General features: G+C 45.4%; 1 long non-coding RNA gene across 1 annotated transcript in view; it reads right to left on the bottom strand.

The window, feature by feature from the left end:
• LOC133343601 (uncharacterized) overlaps positions 1-18,754 on the bottom strand; it is a 100,103-nt gene that overhangs the window by 64,456 nt on the left and 16,893 nt on the right. The window contains exon 2 of the long non-coding RNA XR_009755272.1: positions 3,939-4,042. This is a non-coding gene — a long non-coding RNA (uncharacterized LOC133343601). The remainder of the gene's footprint in view (positions 1-3,938; positions 4,043-18,754) is intronic.

The following is an 18,754-nucleotide window of genomic DNA, read 5'->3' as shown; positions in this document are numbered from 1 at the left end:
ACTGTACTCAACGGAGCGTGTTGGTGAACAAAGTAATTAATTGCTTGGTATTAATTTATCGTTAAGCTGGTTTCGGCCATTATCGCACAAATGCATTGTTTGCATTGTTACGTTGTGCTTTAGTGAACAATTTAGCGCAAGCAAATGCGGCGCACGTACGTTTTATTCTTTTGTATAAAGCGGCCCGATGGATCCGGCTGTCTTTAACGATGGAATTTTTGACTTGAGACCTACGATATATACTGTATTATCAAGATGCACACACACATATGCATGCACACACAGTCTACCATGCGCCGTACGCCTGTGTAGCGCTTGTCGTCAAAACGATGTACCGTAATCAAAGGATCCTTGCATTTAAATTTCCATATACAGTACAACGGTATTTTTACAAACTGTATTATATATACATTTATTTTTCAACTACATTTCTTGTATCTACATCTTACAGAAACAATGATGCAGCCAGTGTTTGCAAGGTGTATAAAGAATGCATAAAACACTGTGCCTATCAACAAACGTTCCGCTGACAAGTTGAACCCATAATGCCATTGTGCATTATATTATTCGTTAATTATACATCTTCTGATTCCGTTAGAATTACCGCTGTTTAAGATGAAAACAAAAGTTTGCTTTTACCGCAACTACATGCCTAACACGACACTCGTTTAGTTTGTAACATTACCTGGTCATCGTTGATATCCTTATTAGAACGGCCAGATTAAGCCAATAGTCTCACGGACCAAGACATTGTGAGTGTAATTGGGACTTAACCCTGCGACACACCAATACTCTGGAGATATTCAAATGAATACCGGCTTTTGAGCACGACTGCTCTAGATCGAAAGTCAACAGTCGTTATTTTATGGATAGATTAGTTCCTGGCGTAGCAATGTGGAATTGTCTCGGCACCACCGGTGGAGATTAGCAATCGCCCAACGCTGACAAGAACGTGGGGAGGCGGAGTTAATCTACTTAAACTGTTTCATTTTCTTTACGTGGAAAGAGTATTGCGTGTTTCTTCCCGTCGCTAGGTAATGCACATAATTTGGTTACAGGCATGAGATCGATTTGTAAAATATATATGTACACGGAATAATTCTGCTTTGTGCAAGTTCGACGAGCTGTCTGCATCGCGCCAGCGGACTCGGCACGATACCTGGAACACTCCATCCAGCATCTTGTTCGTCATATCTTTGAGCTCAAAGATGTTTACACTTTAATATTTTATACGCCCAGCTAATATATATGCTGTGGAGTACCCGCTTCCTCAAATGGATTTGTCATCAATAATGCGGTTTGCTTAATGCAATCTGCATCTTCATACAATCTATTAGGCAGTATTCCATTTTCTCGTGGTTTATTTTCACTCTAATTACACATCACCTCCTCTGCACATCTTGTAAAATCAGGATGTTGCACGACGGGATTTTACAAAGTCTCCGTTGTAGCTTTTGTAAGCTTAATATTAAAATTTCTAAATGTTACGTGACTATTTTTACCTATTGGGAACACGTAGTAAAGGTGTGTTGTATATCTTTAGAAAATTGCCTCTTGAGCAATATTGGATAAAATAAGGAGATTTTAAATATATGTTTGTCGGTAATTTACACTTTCTGAATTTATCAAAAATATTAACACACGCAAAAATATAGAAACTATACTCGACATCGAAAACACTTTTATCCAAGAGATATAGATTTTGCTATTTTTTTCCATTTGTCTGCGAAAGATATATCTGATTGTTTAGCAAACTTCTTTTATGTATTCTTGGTTCTTTCGGTAAAACAATTGTTTTATATTTTTATTTTATTGTTTCCCTTCTACGTGACTTTACCGAAAGAACCAAGAATATGAATCCCTGCAGTCACGAAAGCTTTAAATCAAAATTATTTTATGTAATTGCCGTTTTTAAAAAATTATATTTATCTTCAGTCCAACTTCGCGGCCCTCTCAATTAGGTTCTTCTCACATTTGCCGCCGTTCATTCCCGTCGGATGTCACGCTGACTCCATTGCCGCCAAGTTTGAGATGTGCCACTGTTGTCCCAATCTACATTTTCCCCTGGTTTATCCAATCCAGCCTATGGAAAAAAATCTTCAACTCTCGCTGTGAATAACTTCGCAATAGGACATCAACGTACCTGACTCCCCTTTCTATATATGTAATCTTTTATGCAGCCTCAATGTGGCTGTAAATTGTTTTTCATCATTTATAAATATTGTTTTATTTAGGCCTTGCTTTGTAAGAGCTTTGAAAAAGACTTAATGGATTCCCAATACCGCCGTGCCTAGACTGTGTAGACTATAAAATGGCATTTGACTCCATGGAAATTGATACTTCATTCATTATGTGAAACATAAAAAATATTTTAATATTACATTCCATGACGTCACAGTTTGCAGCACTGACTTTTTTAATGGAACATTTTCGAATGCTCTGCAAACATTACTCAGTCGCCACGTGTCTCCTCCTCCTTGGCACGTGAGTTTACAACCTCACAGTGACCTTGGGGTTTTGGAATCACCCACCGATATAACGAATGTATTTTTTCCCACGGTTTACTCTTCAAATACATATCCACACAAATATTAGACGGGAAGTCAAGTCGTTTTTATAACTTCATATAAAATATGTATCAATGGTAGTAGCAATACAAGAGTGATAAGGATGCGACTGCCTGCTAATGAGCGAGTGATTGAAATGAAAGAGTGAGTTCTGAATCATCAATCAACCTGATCACTCTATGTTGAATTTTATCAAGTGCAATGAGGTAGGAACTGAGTGCTCCACCCCACATTATAAACCTATTAAAACTGTGAATTATTGCTGTGTATATGTATGCACGTATGTTGAACTTCATTCGCGCCATACGTAGCAAACCGTCCTAATCGGAGGTGCGAGGTTATTATACGCATAGGTGCAATACGCCTTTGATGCCTCGTTCACCAGAGTAGTAAATTAGACATTCCATAATTATCAGTCAGATGATATTGCCCGTCAGCGGCCTGTGTTGGTATGTGTGTGTAAGTGCCATGACTCTGAACTGCCATTCCAAATGCAATTCCGCTGGTATTGTGTATCATATGATAACGTGATACTGCATAAGACTACTTAGCATAGCCATCTATGGCAGTCCGATATATATACATGGAAATATTTGGTATTGTAGAATTGCATTTTGAAATTGTGATACAGTGCTCATTATGTGTTACCGGGTGCATTATGCTAATCTATCGATGCTGCAGAACGCACGTGTCTTTAAACTCACATCTCCATGTGTATGCGTGTATATGCGTATACTTGTACAGTGCTGTAATATACAACACAATGTAAAGCGTTCATTGCGTATTTTTTTTGCTCATTGATTGAATATATTCGATAAATAACCAATTACATCACTTTATGATCTCTTAGAATTTGGTTTTGTGATACTTTACCGTGTCACAATTGGTAGCACTGAGTCAGCGCCATGAGCTGCGAGGTTTGTATCAACCACCCAGGATGAATCTGATTCCCACACATAGAAAGTTAAAACTGAACTATTTACAAAAATGTTATAGGCCCACTGAGCTATACAGCTTTTTCAGATGTGACCTGGCTCCAAATTATAGCTCAACGGAAGTGGCTTATCACATGGACATGTATAGCAGCCAAATACTCGAGAACGCATGATGTTGGTTCTCAATGTAAAGGGGAAAACCGGAGGACCCAGAGAAAAATTAATGCGACCACGGGGGGAGAACGTACAAACTCCAAATATACAGCAGCAGGCGTCAGGGTTGAGGATCGAACCCACGACCTCCTGTATACCAGGCGTGATAATTGACATCTCGCCACTGTGGCGCCCCAATTTGGTGGTCTATGCCCAGTCAGTGCTGAATGATGTTGGCATCTCCTGGCTGATTCGCTCGGCAGGTGCACACACGACCACTCACCTGCGCAGCAGCAGCAGAGAGCAGGTTGGTTGTGTGGTAGAACAGGGCCTTGAGGGATTGTTTTGGGCGAGGCGTGTGCGGTCACTTCTGGCTCGTTGATGGGTCTGTAAATGTAGTAAGTAAGAAGTAAGTAAGCACATTTGTTATTGCGCACTCTCATGAGTCCAGTCCATCTCGAATGCGCATTGATCACACGTTAAAGTGGGCTCTCCGAAGCACCGCTTTGAGTCTCTTGCAGAACTGGCTCAGACTCAGGGATGGATCCCGAATGAGCTGATAGCGGTGTTCCAGTTATTTGGGCCAGAGACCCCGAAACTGCGCTGGCCGTATCGCATCGCGCGCCGGGTACGGCAGCAGGTCACCGCGAGCCGCGGATCGTAGTCGGGGGTCGATTTGGATCCGTTGAAGTTGGTACGCACTCATCGGCAAGATAGGACGGAGCAGATTGATGGAGACTCTTGAAGAGGAGTAGGCATGATTTATACACAATCCGTTATTTAATAGGTATCCAGTGCAGCTCATCACGTATCAAGCTCGTGATCGGATCATATTTCTGTTTCCTAACTAACAGTTTCCGGAAGGGTAAACGCTCCTTCGCTCAAGGTCTAAAATGTGGATAACGAAGTTGGCACATAATGAGGGAATGCTACAGGTGCGGTGCCTTCCTCTCGATACAGAATTGGGATTTGTACACATCTGAGCGCTGGTGGACCCTGGTTGTTAGCACGCTCGGCACTGATGCTACATTCCCAAGACGATGAGAAACCAGGCTGTTCCTGGAAGGGTCCAGTGTGCCTTTGGGTATTGTCCTTAAGCTTCGCTCCGTGGACCAGGCCCCATCCCTCCAGCCTGACCCCTGTCAAGCCCGCAGAGAGCTGCGATATAGCAGCACAAGCCAGCCCCCTCCCCTGAGCATGTACGTGGATATGAACCAGTTGGCGGCTGGTTTTAAAACACAACACGTTTAATTATCAGTGTTGAGCAATCGTTATTTTGATTAAATTTTTTAAGTATAAATTGTTCACGTAATATCAGAATTCATAATGGTGCAAGCACTTGTACGAGTAATTCCCTCTATTTTCAGTCACGGTGGTTAATGTACTGGAACGCAAAAGCTAAAAAGTGCGCAAAGGAGCATGAACAGGTGCACACGTGGGAGGAAACGGAGAGGCAGCGTGAGAAAGACGTGGTTTATAAAATACAGCCTTGGCAGGACACGTCACACAAGAAGGAATGGCGGCCAGTGGTCGAGACTAATGGCGGAATGGCAGCCAAAGGATATGACACGACCCAGCGGACGTCGGCCACGGAGATGGAGCGATGTAATCAACCCTTTCGCAGGATCTAGCCTCATCGTTACATCGTGAGACCACGACAGATGGTGACAGCTTGGCAAGGCATTCATCCAGCAGTGGATTAAACATGGCTGGTGACGATCATAATTCATATATTTATTATCGTATTGGTAATGTAGACTTCTTTCTATACACACCCGCATTGGATAATGTTTTACAGGAGTATTTTATATGAAAGTAATCAGTTTTAAATCCAGAGACCTCGAATCCCCAAATCTGCACAGAAAATGTGTTCACTTTATATTCCTTTTTGAAAAGTCAATGTTGCTTTGTTTGACGACACCGCACACTAACATATGTTGTGTATGTTAAAGGCGTTTGAATGTAAGCAAAGAGCAATTGTCTGAGAATTGATGTTTGCAATGAAATATATTCCGTCAAATCCCGGAAGCTAAGCTGGTTAAAGCCTGGCTCATGCTAGCTACATGCGCGACCATCACATGTAAAACCAGGTGTTGTAGGCTGATGTGTGGTCACGTTGCCAGCAGATGGCAGTGCAGCAAAATCCATTTGTTGCCTTGCACCATGCTCTGTGACCTACGGTTTGAACCTTCACCAGCCCTCGCTGACCAACCTCAAGTTTGGACAAGTAACTTCCCGTGACCCGCTCGGCGTGGCGAGGCCCTCATCCAGCGGTGGAGTGTACACCGACAAGATAGCCATCAAAAATTTTTAATCAAATATTTACGCATGTAGTGGGATGCGGTGGGTAGGAGGGGCTGTGCTCGAGCGGATACATGAAAGAAAGTCAAAAGTCGCCAGGCATGCAATCGCTCGCTCACGCAACTGCCAGCGGGAAGGGCCTCAACTCGAGGTGGCTTAAGAGAACCCCTCTGAGACGACGGCAGTTGTCCTGATCTTCCACGCTCGGGAGAGGTTGGCGTTGCCCACACTTTAACACACCACACGCGACCTGCTGGCTGGAGAGAGGCGGAGGCAGGGGGCTGGGATTCAATAAACCTGCACTCTCGGTTAAACTGTCGTGCAGAGATGGATTGCGACTGGCAAACTCTGGATTGCAAGTCCAATGTGCCAAACGTTACACCACGGCGGTAGATGCAAGCTGCTTGGCAATTGCTTGTGCGTGTAGATTTACAGATAGACGTGGACGGGCTGGGCACCGTGTAGACTGGTTCTCGGTGGCAGTGAGACCATACGATATGCAACGTTTAGGGGAAGTCATCATTTTCCTACACTCGTCTTTAATGTATTAACATTTTAATAACATGAAGGTTAACTGTAATTGTGCACCAAAAGTAGCATTGCAAATGCAGTGTGCGTTCAGGTGTGTGCATGTTTATGTTTTGTGTACTGTGAGTCTCTGGAATTGTTGGTGTATGCGTGTGCACGTTCCTGTTTGTTTGTTTGCTAGTGAGCATGCTCATGTTCATGTGTGTAAGTGCGAATATTGGGGAGCGGTGGTGCAGTGGTTAGCGCGCTGCGCTACGAACCTGGAGACCCGAGTTCGGTTCCCGCTCACGACCAACACCAGTAACGATTATCTAAACCAGTCCTGGGCCTCCCCTAGGTCGACTCAGCCTCAAATGAGTAACTGGTGCAGTGTGTAAACATCGCTACGAGGGAGACAAAAGCTCCAGGCTATACGGGGGTCTTTGTCTTTATGTGTACGCGCATATGTTGCAGTGTTTATGTGTGCGTGTGCATCTGTGGCCGGGCGTGGTGCTGTGGCCACCTACCCCTTCGTGTGCTGTGCTGGCCTTCATAAGTGCACGCTAACAGCACTTGCCCCAACAGTCTGTTAAAGGCAAAATATGAGGTCTTTGTTGTACGTATAAGTGTGTTTGTGCATGTCTTGCGTGCGCGCACAGTGATTAATATTTTGTTTGTAATTATGGTGTAAGCAAATATGACAATTTAGTGTCAAAGACAGGCACTCGATGGGTAAAAATGAGATTACAAAAATATATACAAGCATATTTGTATTACTATACATTTTTCCTGTATTCTACATTTTTTTTGTTGTTGTAGAAAATAAAAAAAATGCGGATACATATTTTACTGGGTTACATACGTTCCTGAAAAAAATTTGATATTTAAATATGTTCATTGCAAAACCTTTTTTTATGCAAACAAATGCCAGTCTGTGCTGACCTGTTATGGGAGTTATCCAGTTGCCATACTTAATGTACTGTCCTTTGTCGATTGAATTAAGTTAAAGTCTTAGATATTTGATGTAGATCATGGGATATAAATACGACAAATATTTTACTTGCAGCTATTTAAAAGAACGTATGACTTAGCTGTTTTTAAACCAAGTATTTGTATAAGGGCAGTTTTGGAATTCAATGTGGCCTGCCCCATAGCAAGATATATACAGATCTCAAGCAGGAGTGTGTGGGCCCAATACGTTCATTTTCACATTTGCAATGTTTAACAATTAAACATTTGCACTCTTTACATCCAACGAACCAAAATTATGTTCTAAATCACGTTTTTTTTATTATTTACATATATATTCTAAACGCATTCCTTTATATACATATACAGAGTCTGAGCGTCAAATATATACGTGTACGCTCTGCATTCCCAGTGACACTGCAGAGCCGGGCACCGCTGTTAATGTTTAAACGACGCAAAGCGAGAGCCAAGCTTCGCCTTATCCCTGTCGCCAGACCCGGACAAATATTGACCGTGCACATGTAAAGCTATCCCCAGGCCACACCAGGCGAAATCCGCCAAGATAACGACCCCCACACACACACGCGCGCGCACGGTGGGCCCGGGGACTCGCTCGCGTTCCTCCGTGGAGTGCGATACGCGGGCCGGGCCGGCGAGGATCCGTCGGCACGCCGATCGGCGCTGCTGCTGCTGCTGCCACCCACCGCCGCCGCCACCCCCCGCCAGAGCCGGCGGCCCACAGCGAACCGCGGTTCCAACAACAACAACAAAAACAATCAACAACAACAACAAAAACCGATGCCCGTTTTTGTTGGCCCAAGACGAGCGAAGGCCGCCAATTGCGCCCCCCTCCCCCGTTACGGTCGTGGAGGAAGAGTGGGGGAGACCACGAGTTATAGAGTGTTAGGGCGTGTAATTACAAGTGCACCGCTTAATCAATTTTTATACAGATTAACTTTAGCGGTAAAAAGTTGATTTTTTTTTTCCCCGAGCCACTTTAATTATTTTAACAGCTCACATCTTGTAGACAGCAAGTAAAATGCCCCCACAAATGTCCCTGGCATTTAATAATCAGTTTATTGGTGGGGTTATACTTTGGCACATTCACAAGCTCTGTGTGTGTCGATGTTTGGCCACTATCACATACCAGCACTCACAAACCACATACACTGTACACTGAACGATTGTGTATTTTCTGTACGTATATTTGCCCCAATTTTGTAAGATCTTTCGCTAAGATTACTAGTATTATACATTTTCTAAAATATCTTTTATTATACTATAATTTATATTTACAGTTAAAATGTGCGATGTCATTCAATGTGTACGCTATGTATTTATGTTTGTATTTGTTCTGTGCTTATATATATTCACTTACACCATTGGAACCTTCTTTATTATATTCACTTCGACAAGACACTTTTTTTAAGCCATGTATACTATTTGTCGTAATGGTTATTGCATAGGAATGGAAGGTACTCTGTTTTTCAAACAACTTACATTTTTTAACCACTGATGTTGAGTCAAAATAATTCAATTAGATTTAATTTCATCTAAAATGATCTTTTTAAATTCCTCCCTATAGAGTATACAGTATTACCTCATGCAGCACGTGCATCCCATTCATTCCAATAACGCGACACACGAAAAAAAACAGATCAATAATTAGCAACTTAAGCATTTCAAACCAATACCCGTCATATTATTATTACCATATCTGCTTAGGATTTCTTAAAATTAAGGGTGTTTGGCAGCGCTCTTATTTTATTTATAGAAATTGATTGAAGGCTTTTATAGCCGCAAATAAATTGTCTGAATGCGGCTCACTTGGAGCAGCCACTTGATCGGCAGTGCGATCGACGCTTTGATTTGAATACACGACCAGCATAGCTTTCCTGTATCGATGCAGCAATAGTGATCCAACATGCTGCGCGCGTCGGACAAGTTTATGATTATCGACAGGCATTTCCAAATGCAACTGAGCTGATGCTCAGGAATCTCTTTGGACAGGATAGGGGGGGGTGGGGAGGATTTCTCGGTTTTTTTCTCTCTCTTTTCCGTGGGCATAGCGGCACGGCCGCCGCGGTGCCCCATGCAACGCTCACGATGGCCGCCACTCTCTCCAGCGCCGGACGGAGCGAGCGCTCCCGTTGACGGCTTTCGCCCGTGTCCTTGGCCGTATCCGGCCGTCCGTGTTCGACCTTAGGGGAAGCATTAGGCCCTGAATATTACATGCTGAGAGAGGGCCTGGGCTTAGTGACCCACAGAAACATAATGTGTCTCAGAGTAAGTACCGCAAATGGCACTCGCTACCTTTAACCCCCTCGTGCATTTTCTGATATTTTTCCGTAAAAGAGATGAACGGTTGCGAAAATATTGAACGTGGCGTAGGTCTGCCTTTCCTGTAATAATTATATTGATTTAATTATATCCGCAAGTTTACCGAATCTCAATTCCTGCAATGGGATTTTTGGAGTAAACTCACCTGTACTTATGCATACAAAATCGAATTTTTTTCATGAATAGCTTATTTTTGCGTAACATTTCAGCGTGTGAAATAATGATGTTGTGTTATGCCAAGTACGATGTGCATTTTTTATTTTAAAAACACTGAGGTACTTATGTTGCAGAATATACATTAAATGGAGGCTTTTACAATTACAATTTTTTTTTGTAATGATCACACTGACGTATACAGGCAAAGCATTTGATTTGCTTTTGTAAAGATGAGAAAAATATTGAAATGTACAAATAAACCGATAATTGAATCACGTAAAATTTTACGTGACCACATGCCTGCCACATATGTAAAACAGCAAAAAACAAAATCACAAATGCGCCAAGAAAATAAATAAAGTGCGATGCATAGCCGGGCATAACACCATGCTGTGTGTTGCGCAATGTAACTTCACCGTTCAAAATATTTGCCCGTGACGAGGCCGTGGCGGTCTCCCCGTGTAACAGGTTGTAATACTCGGGTTGTAATACTCAGCTCCCCGCTCTATATCTGCAGCGCGCCGCTGTATGCTCCGTCTCTCACAGCCACGACGACGACGCAGCCATGTTTGCCGCACCTTATCTGAGCAGGCGCTTATTGACCTGGCCGAGAGACTCCGTCCATGACCCCTGACCTTTAGCACTGCATCCATGGCAACAGCTGCCTCGCTCCCTCCTCCACCGTCAACCCGTTCCCCTATTCCCTTCGACGTACGGTTTTGGGTCCGCATGCGACACTCAAAACATTTGCCTATCCACACGAGCAGAAGTGACCGCGGAAGGTTGCGCGGCTTTGCCGGCGATTTTCGCGTAGATGGGCTCGGTGATTCGCGTCTGGACGGCTCAATCGCTCGCTCCGTATCAGCGCAGATGCACGCGTGGAGTAAAATCGCTCCGCTTGGTGCATTTTGTCGCACAATATATTTCGTCATTGCATGGCGTGGTTGACGCGTAGCTCTGTGCTGTGCATTAAATGGATATATTTTTACGTCTACGGAATGATGTTTATTTGCAGCATTCCATTGGTTTATGTTAAGCACATCGATTGAGACTGAATTTTATGCTCGCGTTACGTGCACCGAATCGTCTGCGCAAGAATCAATGTATTTGCAACGTATACAAATTATACGTTATACATGCGAAAGTTAACATGTAGGCGAATCGTGTGGACGAGACGAGAAAAGTGAGAAGCAGTACAATACAGAACAATGAAATACGATGCAAATAAAATTTAATTTTTCAATCAAATTGCAAGCCCAATTCAGTTGGGAATGTCTCGGCTCGCGCTTAATTTCTACGTACAATAGTGTAGTTACAATAGTTAAATTGTTTCCTTGTGAGATTTTTCCTTTTTTATTTTTTTTTCAATAAAACAGCATGGTACGTCAATGCACTACTACGATTGGACAATACATATTTCCGTCTCAGGACATGTATATTTCACGCGGTTATATGCAATTCATCACCTCGTATATTACTCATTATCGTTTGTCACCTTTCAATATGTCACCTGTCAATTTGGCGATAATAAAAACAGAAAAAAAGTAATTGTAGCATATATTTTGGAATCTGCTGGGATACACGGCCGACATGAAAACCTCATAGCATCCATTTGTATTTTACTTACCCTGCAGTGCATCGTTGTCATTCGTCGCAATAACGTCCCAAGATTTACCTACATTTTTGTGTTTTCCACAAGAACAAGTGCCAGCTTAAATAGTGCGGTGAATTTATCTGTTTGAATATTACATTGAGATGAATGTTCATCGTCAAATTTATTGCTGGAATTTTCAGTTAAGAGAGGGACTTTGTGTCACAGGTTTTGTTATGAATGCATTTCCCACGGTCATTTGTGTGTGTGTGTACGTGAATGTGCAATTGCTTGCATGTGTGCGTGTAGTGTAGTGGTTAGCGCCCTGCACTTTGAACCGAGTCTGATTCCCGCTCACTGCCAACAGCAATGGTGGTTATCTGAACCCAATCCTGAGTACCTGATGCCATGCATAAACATCACCACGAGGGAGACAAAGGTGTGTGCCGGGACGGCCATCATAGCTGCTTGCTTAACAGCATTTGAACCTTATGGCGGTACCCCGGGGTACCACAGTACCCCGGCTCTCGTACAATGTCCGTGATGCAGTCATTTTTAGTCTGTTGACGGTCGGCGATGCGGCAATCGACTCATCTCAACGAGCTGTACACGATGCACTACGGTGCATACGAGCGTTCAGGGTTTCAGCGCAATCGTCCTCGCTGGGTTTCAACATCGCGGAGTAGCACTGATTTCGGATTGGTACCCCAGTCGCGGAGTGAAGTACACCCCTGGAAAAAATAGTGTCCCAGAAATAAAATATTTAATTGCCTCGGCCATTTTGTATTATTTGGTACCCGGGGTACCGCCATAAGGATAATTTCCTCCAAACAGTCTGTGAAGACAAAATGAGGTATCTTTATCTTTTGTATCAGCAGTGGTGTCGTGGTTCGCACGCTGCACTGTGAACCCAGCCAGTGAATCCAGTTTCCACAGAAACAAACTCCGGTATCAGAACCTGAGTCGACCTGGGGACCTGGGGTCGACTCAGCCTTAAAAGACGACCTCACCACTGCCCGCTTAATTTTGTCATTCTAGGCTCTCACCTCTGTCCAGTTCGAAGTCTTACAGATTCGTTCCAGAATTTCCACGTGTCTCCTTCTTTCGTATGACTGATGTAAATGCAGAGCAAACAACTACAGTTTCACATTCGGGTGGGGAAGCCAGATAACCGGGTCAGGAGTAGCGCAGTGTGTCGCTGTGATGCCTCATCTCCACTTGTTGTAGGTAGGTTCAACACCTTTATTGCGTGTCTCCTACCATTCAAGAGAACCTGGCAAAAAAGTCGATATTCGTGGTGTCTTGGATTGGTGGAAGACAGGATCCTCCTGAAAAAGGTGTCTTGAGACTCAGCGAGGCTTTCCTTGGTAAATAAGTGCAATAAATAATCATAATTTATGAAAGCCAAAATCAGAGCAATTCTGTGCATACTACTCACATTTATTTGCCCTTGTTTATTTATTAGTTCATTTTGTTTAGCAGAAGCATTAGGGCATGCCCAGTGAGAGCAGCGGAGCTTTAATATGAACTACATCCTCTCATGGGAGTGTGTGAAGACAAGGCAAGTCAATCTGCCAGCGGGGTTAGAGCACACAATCTAGTGCAGAAATATTTAATTATATACATACGCATACACACACTGTACATTAAGGATATACCAAAAAAGGTCACCTTAACCCAATATTATTGTTCTAAAGGCATTAATAGGTAATTGCGCGTACTCATAAAATGTGGTTTTTTTTGGTGCCATGGTAGCGGACCTTGCGCACACACGTGGACTCAGATTTTGAACAATGGTGCATCAGCGCAAGTGAAGCAAAATCAGAGAGTCTTCTGGCTTTAGTGCAGGGTCGCCACGTGGCCCAGTTTGACCCGCACAGTCTGGGAATTGGTGTCTCTGTTTGGGCGGCGGGAATTGATTTGCACCGAGATCTGGTACTGTTATTGCTGCGTTAAACTTTAATACCGTAGACCGCACGGTCTCGTTAGACCTCGGCTGACTGAGATACACGTCTGGGTTTGACCTGCGTAAAAGGTGGCAACACTGCACAACCGGTGGTGGAAACTCCCACGTTCTTATGGCAGGGCGGAGTCTACCCAAAGAATACACTGCTGTCGACGTCAACCCACAAGTATATGTTCCAATTATTATTTGGTTCTTGCGGTTAAGTCACGTCTAAAGATAAAATAATAAATAAAATAATAGCTATTACTTAATTTATTATTTTATCTTTAGACGTGACTTAACCGAAAGAACCAAATAAAATAATAGCTATTATTTAATTTATTATTTTATCTTTAGACGTGACTTAACCGAAAGAACCAAATAATAATTCCTGCAGTCACGAAAGTTCTAAAATTAGGATATATGTTCCAATATTTCTTTTTTTACCCCAGAGGAATGATGGGCTATGTTGACTTCCGGCCAGAATTTCAACTCGCCGCCGAGTTGGCAGACTTGCCGTCCACTCGACAACAGGCAGTGCGCCTGTGTAAAAACTCCTTTCGGACGTCAGTTAAATATGGGATTGAGTGCACCTTGGACATTGCAAACTGGCTCAATGAGAAGTCATCCTGGCACACCCAGCTGTCCAACTTCACGTGCTGGGCATGGCAGCACGCGACCCGCAGTTCATTGGTTTGGGTGGAGTCAATAGCCAGGAGATGCCAGGTCAGAAACTGGGTTGATGATCCATCTCTGCGAATTTTATGAAATCGCTATCCCCTCATATTCTGGGTTTTCTCCAGGTACTTCTGGTTTCCTCCCGCATGGAAACAAAAAGATAATTCAAACTTAATTGGCCACATACCCGCGATGGAACACTCTCCTGTAAAAGAGTCTTGAGCCTCAGGAACACTTTCCAGGACAGTAAAAGGCAATTGTTATGAATAAAGTGTAAGTGGTGGCTTAGTGGATAGCACGCTGTTCTGTGAACACAGCACCAGTATTTGATTCCCAAACAAGGCAAACATCAGCGGAAAAGTGATATCTGAACCAGTACTAGGCCCCGACCTTTTTACGCACCCACAATGACCCGCATGGTGAAGTATGGTCACACAGACGTCCCCCCCCCCCCCCACAATTGAGGGCTTCATCTCGCAGTGTATTGATAAAAGGTCGCAAATAATTATCCATTCTTGTTTTTTGGGTTAGGCAACGTCGTTACTACTTGGCCTAACCCTAACAATTGGCCGTAAATAATTGACGTGTTTTATTGTTATAAATTGGTTCATCAAAGAGTTCACGTATACCATTGTAGAAGTGAAACTGCTGACTACTGGACATTTAGTGCAATTTCACACCGACTGGACCATTAGCATTGGAACACCATGCCATCCCTTACACACATGCCACCTTGGACTGGTGTGCAAATAGAACCAGGACATGTCATGAGAAGAAGAACATCCCTCAATTCTACATGTAAGTGCATTGTTTTCAGTGGTGTATTATCACACAACTGATCACATCTTGGGAAGACTTACAGGTATCCAGGACAGCTACCTGGAAAAGCGGATGAGCCTGTGAAAACCAGGACAGGTGGTAACCCTGCTGGCACCAGGGCCATGGGTGTGGGGGGTAGAGTGGGGTACGCAGCACCGGCTTTTATTTACTCTGCGCCCTCCCCGATGCTGACGTGCATTGCACAGCGGCAGAGCACTCACTCTAAGAGCATCCGTTTGTTAAGCATCGGGGATTTATCACTTATTGCGTGCGAGTGAATCACGGGGGGCCACTGCAGTGCCTGTGACAGCGTGGCCCCGGCGAACGGGCGTTGCGTGCTCATGTGGGCCCCCCAGCAGTCATCTTGACATCCCCCTTCATACGGCTTTGACACCGTCCTTTATTTTAACCCTGGCAGGATGCCCGCTGAGAACCGCTGCAACATTGTTACCCTCTGGTCTATTCGCTGCTGGATGAGGGCCTCTCCACGCGCCGTGTAGGTTTTCAGGGGGTTTAATTCGACCGAACTTCTCGCCGGTCGGTGCGGGTTGGTGAAGGCGTTGGGAGCGTAGTACGACATTTCTTTTTGTGCGCTTTCCTCTGCCGAGAGCAGCGTATACAACACCTGTTGTATGCTAGATGGTCGCCCATCCAAGCACTTTCCAGGCTCAAGCCTGCTAAGCTTTCATTATTTGGGGCGACATCGGGTGTATTCCAAGAGACTTGGTCAATGGGCAAGGCTCACGACTTTTGTTCGGTTTTACGTTGGAGGTCCTTGTAACCGTAGAATGGGACGAAGCCAAAGGCAATGTAAAAATGTCTCCGCGCCTGAATGGGCGCGAGATGGTGCCCATCGGCGATGCAGAGATAGTGGTGAGACAAGCTCCCTCTACTACAGCGTTACTTGGCTGGATTCAGTTATTGCAACTATCGCAGTCCATAGGGGATTGAGGGACACGGGGAAAATCAGATTGTGGGCCCCTCCGAGGCCTTCGAACTAAACCGGAAGTATAACTCCATGACGTCGAAGCGTGGGAACCCCAAAACCGCGGGGCCCGGGGCGGTCGCCCCGATCAGCCATACCCGAGGGACGGCTCTGATTGCAACTCCTGTGCAGGTAAACACGTGTTTTGTTGTTTGGTATTTAGATGATGGTACTGGCACACGATGCCCTGCTCTCGCAAGATGATGTCGCGGCCAGCGCTTGATTTCAGCCGGAACAGCCCAGAACGCTGTTCCGGGAATTATTTTGGCCACATCACATCCAACAACGGTGAGTCCGTGCATTACATTTTTCATATATCTATTCATAGGTTTATAGTATAGGGAAAGTAGGATACAATAAATACGATATGATTATGGATAGGTGTATCTTTTTACTCTAATGGTAGCGCCGCACGCCGATGGGCCAGCGTGGCAGCGTTCCACGAAATATCGAGTGAGAAGTTAATCCCAGGTCACGGTAGATTGCAAACTTTCCCAAATTACAACAAATCCCCGCAGAAGTGACCCGAGTGGCTGCAGGGTCCAGAACGGTCGCTCTAACGCAAGCAAGCCCACCGCCGAGCAAGCCCACCGCCGAGCGAACCCAGCCACGGACCGCGGGGGTCTACGCCAATGTCCGGCCCGCCGCTTTTGTCTCCCCAGCGCAGCGGTGTCGTTACACAATGTGCCAGGTGCCCGCTTTAAGGCTGGGTCCTACCCAGGGGGAGCACGGGGAGGAAAGAAACCTGGTCGAGTAGTGGCAGCGAGCGAGCGCGCGCCTGCCCCGCAAGAACTCCCCCGCGCACGCTCTCACCCCCGGTCGCCCGACACGCCGAGATTTGGCAGACGTGGAAATTCCTCTTTGCATCTGGCGTGGGGAGCCAGTGGGCAGGTGCCGCCAGCTCACCCCTCCTGCCCGTGGCTGCGCGTGGCATATGGTGGACGCCACCTAAACTCTGCGGAGAAAAATCTGATGACCGGTTCGGTGTCAGAACGTTGGAGCCCCTTTTTATCTCCGCCGCTAGCCTTGCCTGGCAGGTGCTACTGCTGCTATCTTGATTAGAAATGTAATTGTATTAATAAGTGCCTTTTGTGCGCATGAGCATGTGTGTGAAGGAGTGTGTACGCGTGTGTGTATGTGTAGTCAGTGTGTGTGTGTGGGGAGCGGTAGTGTAGCGGTTAGCGCGCTGCGCTATGAACCCGGCGATACCGGTTCGCTTCCCGCTCACGGCCAACACCGGTGACGATTGTCTCAACCGGTCCCGGGCCTCCACTAGGTCGACTCAGCCTCAAATGAGTACCTGGTGCAGTGTGTATATATCGCCACTGGGGAGACAAAGGCGGTCGGGCGTGGTGCTTGCCACCCACCCCCTCGTGTACCGTTCCGGTCTTCATAGGTGCTCGCTAACAGCACTTGCCCCTACAGTCTGTGAAGGCTATACGGGGGATCTTTGTGTGTGCGTGTGTCGGTGTGCTTGGTTCGTGGTTAGGGTCACTGCGTTCATTGCGCAGTGACCTCAGCTCGACTCCCAGCCACGGGTGATTGTCAAACTGCCCCTCTCCTGTGCTCCCCCTAGGTAGACCCAGCCTTAAACGAGCACCTGGTGCGGTGTGTTAAAACGTCAGTGCTGGGGAGACAAAGGTAACCCGACGTGGTTCCCGGCCACACCATCCCTCGTGCACCGTGGCGGCCTCAACAGCCGCTCACTAACAGCACTTGCCCCAACGGCCTGGATAGCTACAGGGGGCTCTTTGTGTTTGCTTGTGTTTGTGTCTGGGTTTGTATGTGTGTTTCAAATGCATTTTTAATGCTCTGCTCGCAGCCCAAAGAGCAGTGATTGCCTGACAAGTGGCTTTAGTGCTAGATTGTTAACAGCACAGTTGTCATTAAATGGCTTCATTGATGGCAGCGGCCCATAGCCGTGGTAATCGTCAGCCACGTTTTACCCACTGCTGGATGAAGGCATCCCCAAGCCATCTCCAGCCCTCGTCGTCTTGCATTGCAACAATCCATTGAGCACCTGCCCACGAGCTGCTATTATCGCTGTGTCTCCGCGAGGGATGTCTTCCCGGGCCTGTTCCCTCCTTTGGCTGCCACTCCATCATTCGTCTCAGCCACCGGCAATCCTGAGCCTACTTTTCCCACCACTCACTACGATGTCTTTAACCGGCACTTGTTTCCATCAGGTAATGTAAACCCCCATATGGGCCACTGACACTGAATAAAAATTTTTGAAAAAATACCAACTTTATTTCATCACCACATTTGTGTCAGGCAATAGCCCTTCCTCCTTCAATGCCTTGCAGGGCCATTGCCTGCAGGGCAATGGCAGTGCTGTGAACTGACTAATTTGTATTTTGTTAACCGTGCTTGTGTACCACTGCCAACGCGTCCTCACCAAATGACTTGTTTTATAATGCGTATAAATACATATACACCCAGTCTTGTGCTGCGTGTCAGATTGCTCGGCTCCCAGTTGAGAGCTTCCGAGTTAAAATCTTAGTTTTTGGGGGGTTGACGAAACCCACCGTCTCCGCCGGGCATCATTAAAGTGAGCACCACTTCGTGGGAAGAAAAACTCGTGGTCAAACTAAAGTTTAGATATCTCAGCCACCACCGTGGGAATGTGTTATTTCTGGCAGTTGCTGGGGGCCACCAACAGGTAAGTGCCCGATGGTTATGTAAGCATGAGTAAACTTTGAAAATGATTTGAAATGTTAACAACAATAGACACGCACATTGAGGTCTCGGTCTACCAGACTGATTGCTTTGTGTCATCCCACACGGTGTTTGAGGGGCCGCGGTGGC

This window comes from Lethenteron reissneri, chromosome 18, assembly GCF_015708825.2.
Source record: "Lethenteron reissneri isolate LAM-NWPU_2019-01 chromosome 18, ASM1570882v1, whole genome shotgun sequence".
Lineage (NCBI taxonomy): Eukaryota > Metazoa > Chordata > Hyperoartia > Petromyzontiformes > Petromyzontidae > Lethenteron > Lethenteron reissneri.
This window is presented reverse-complemented; position numbering and strand designations above follow the sequence as displayed.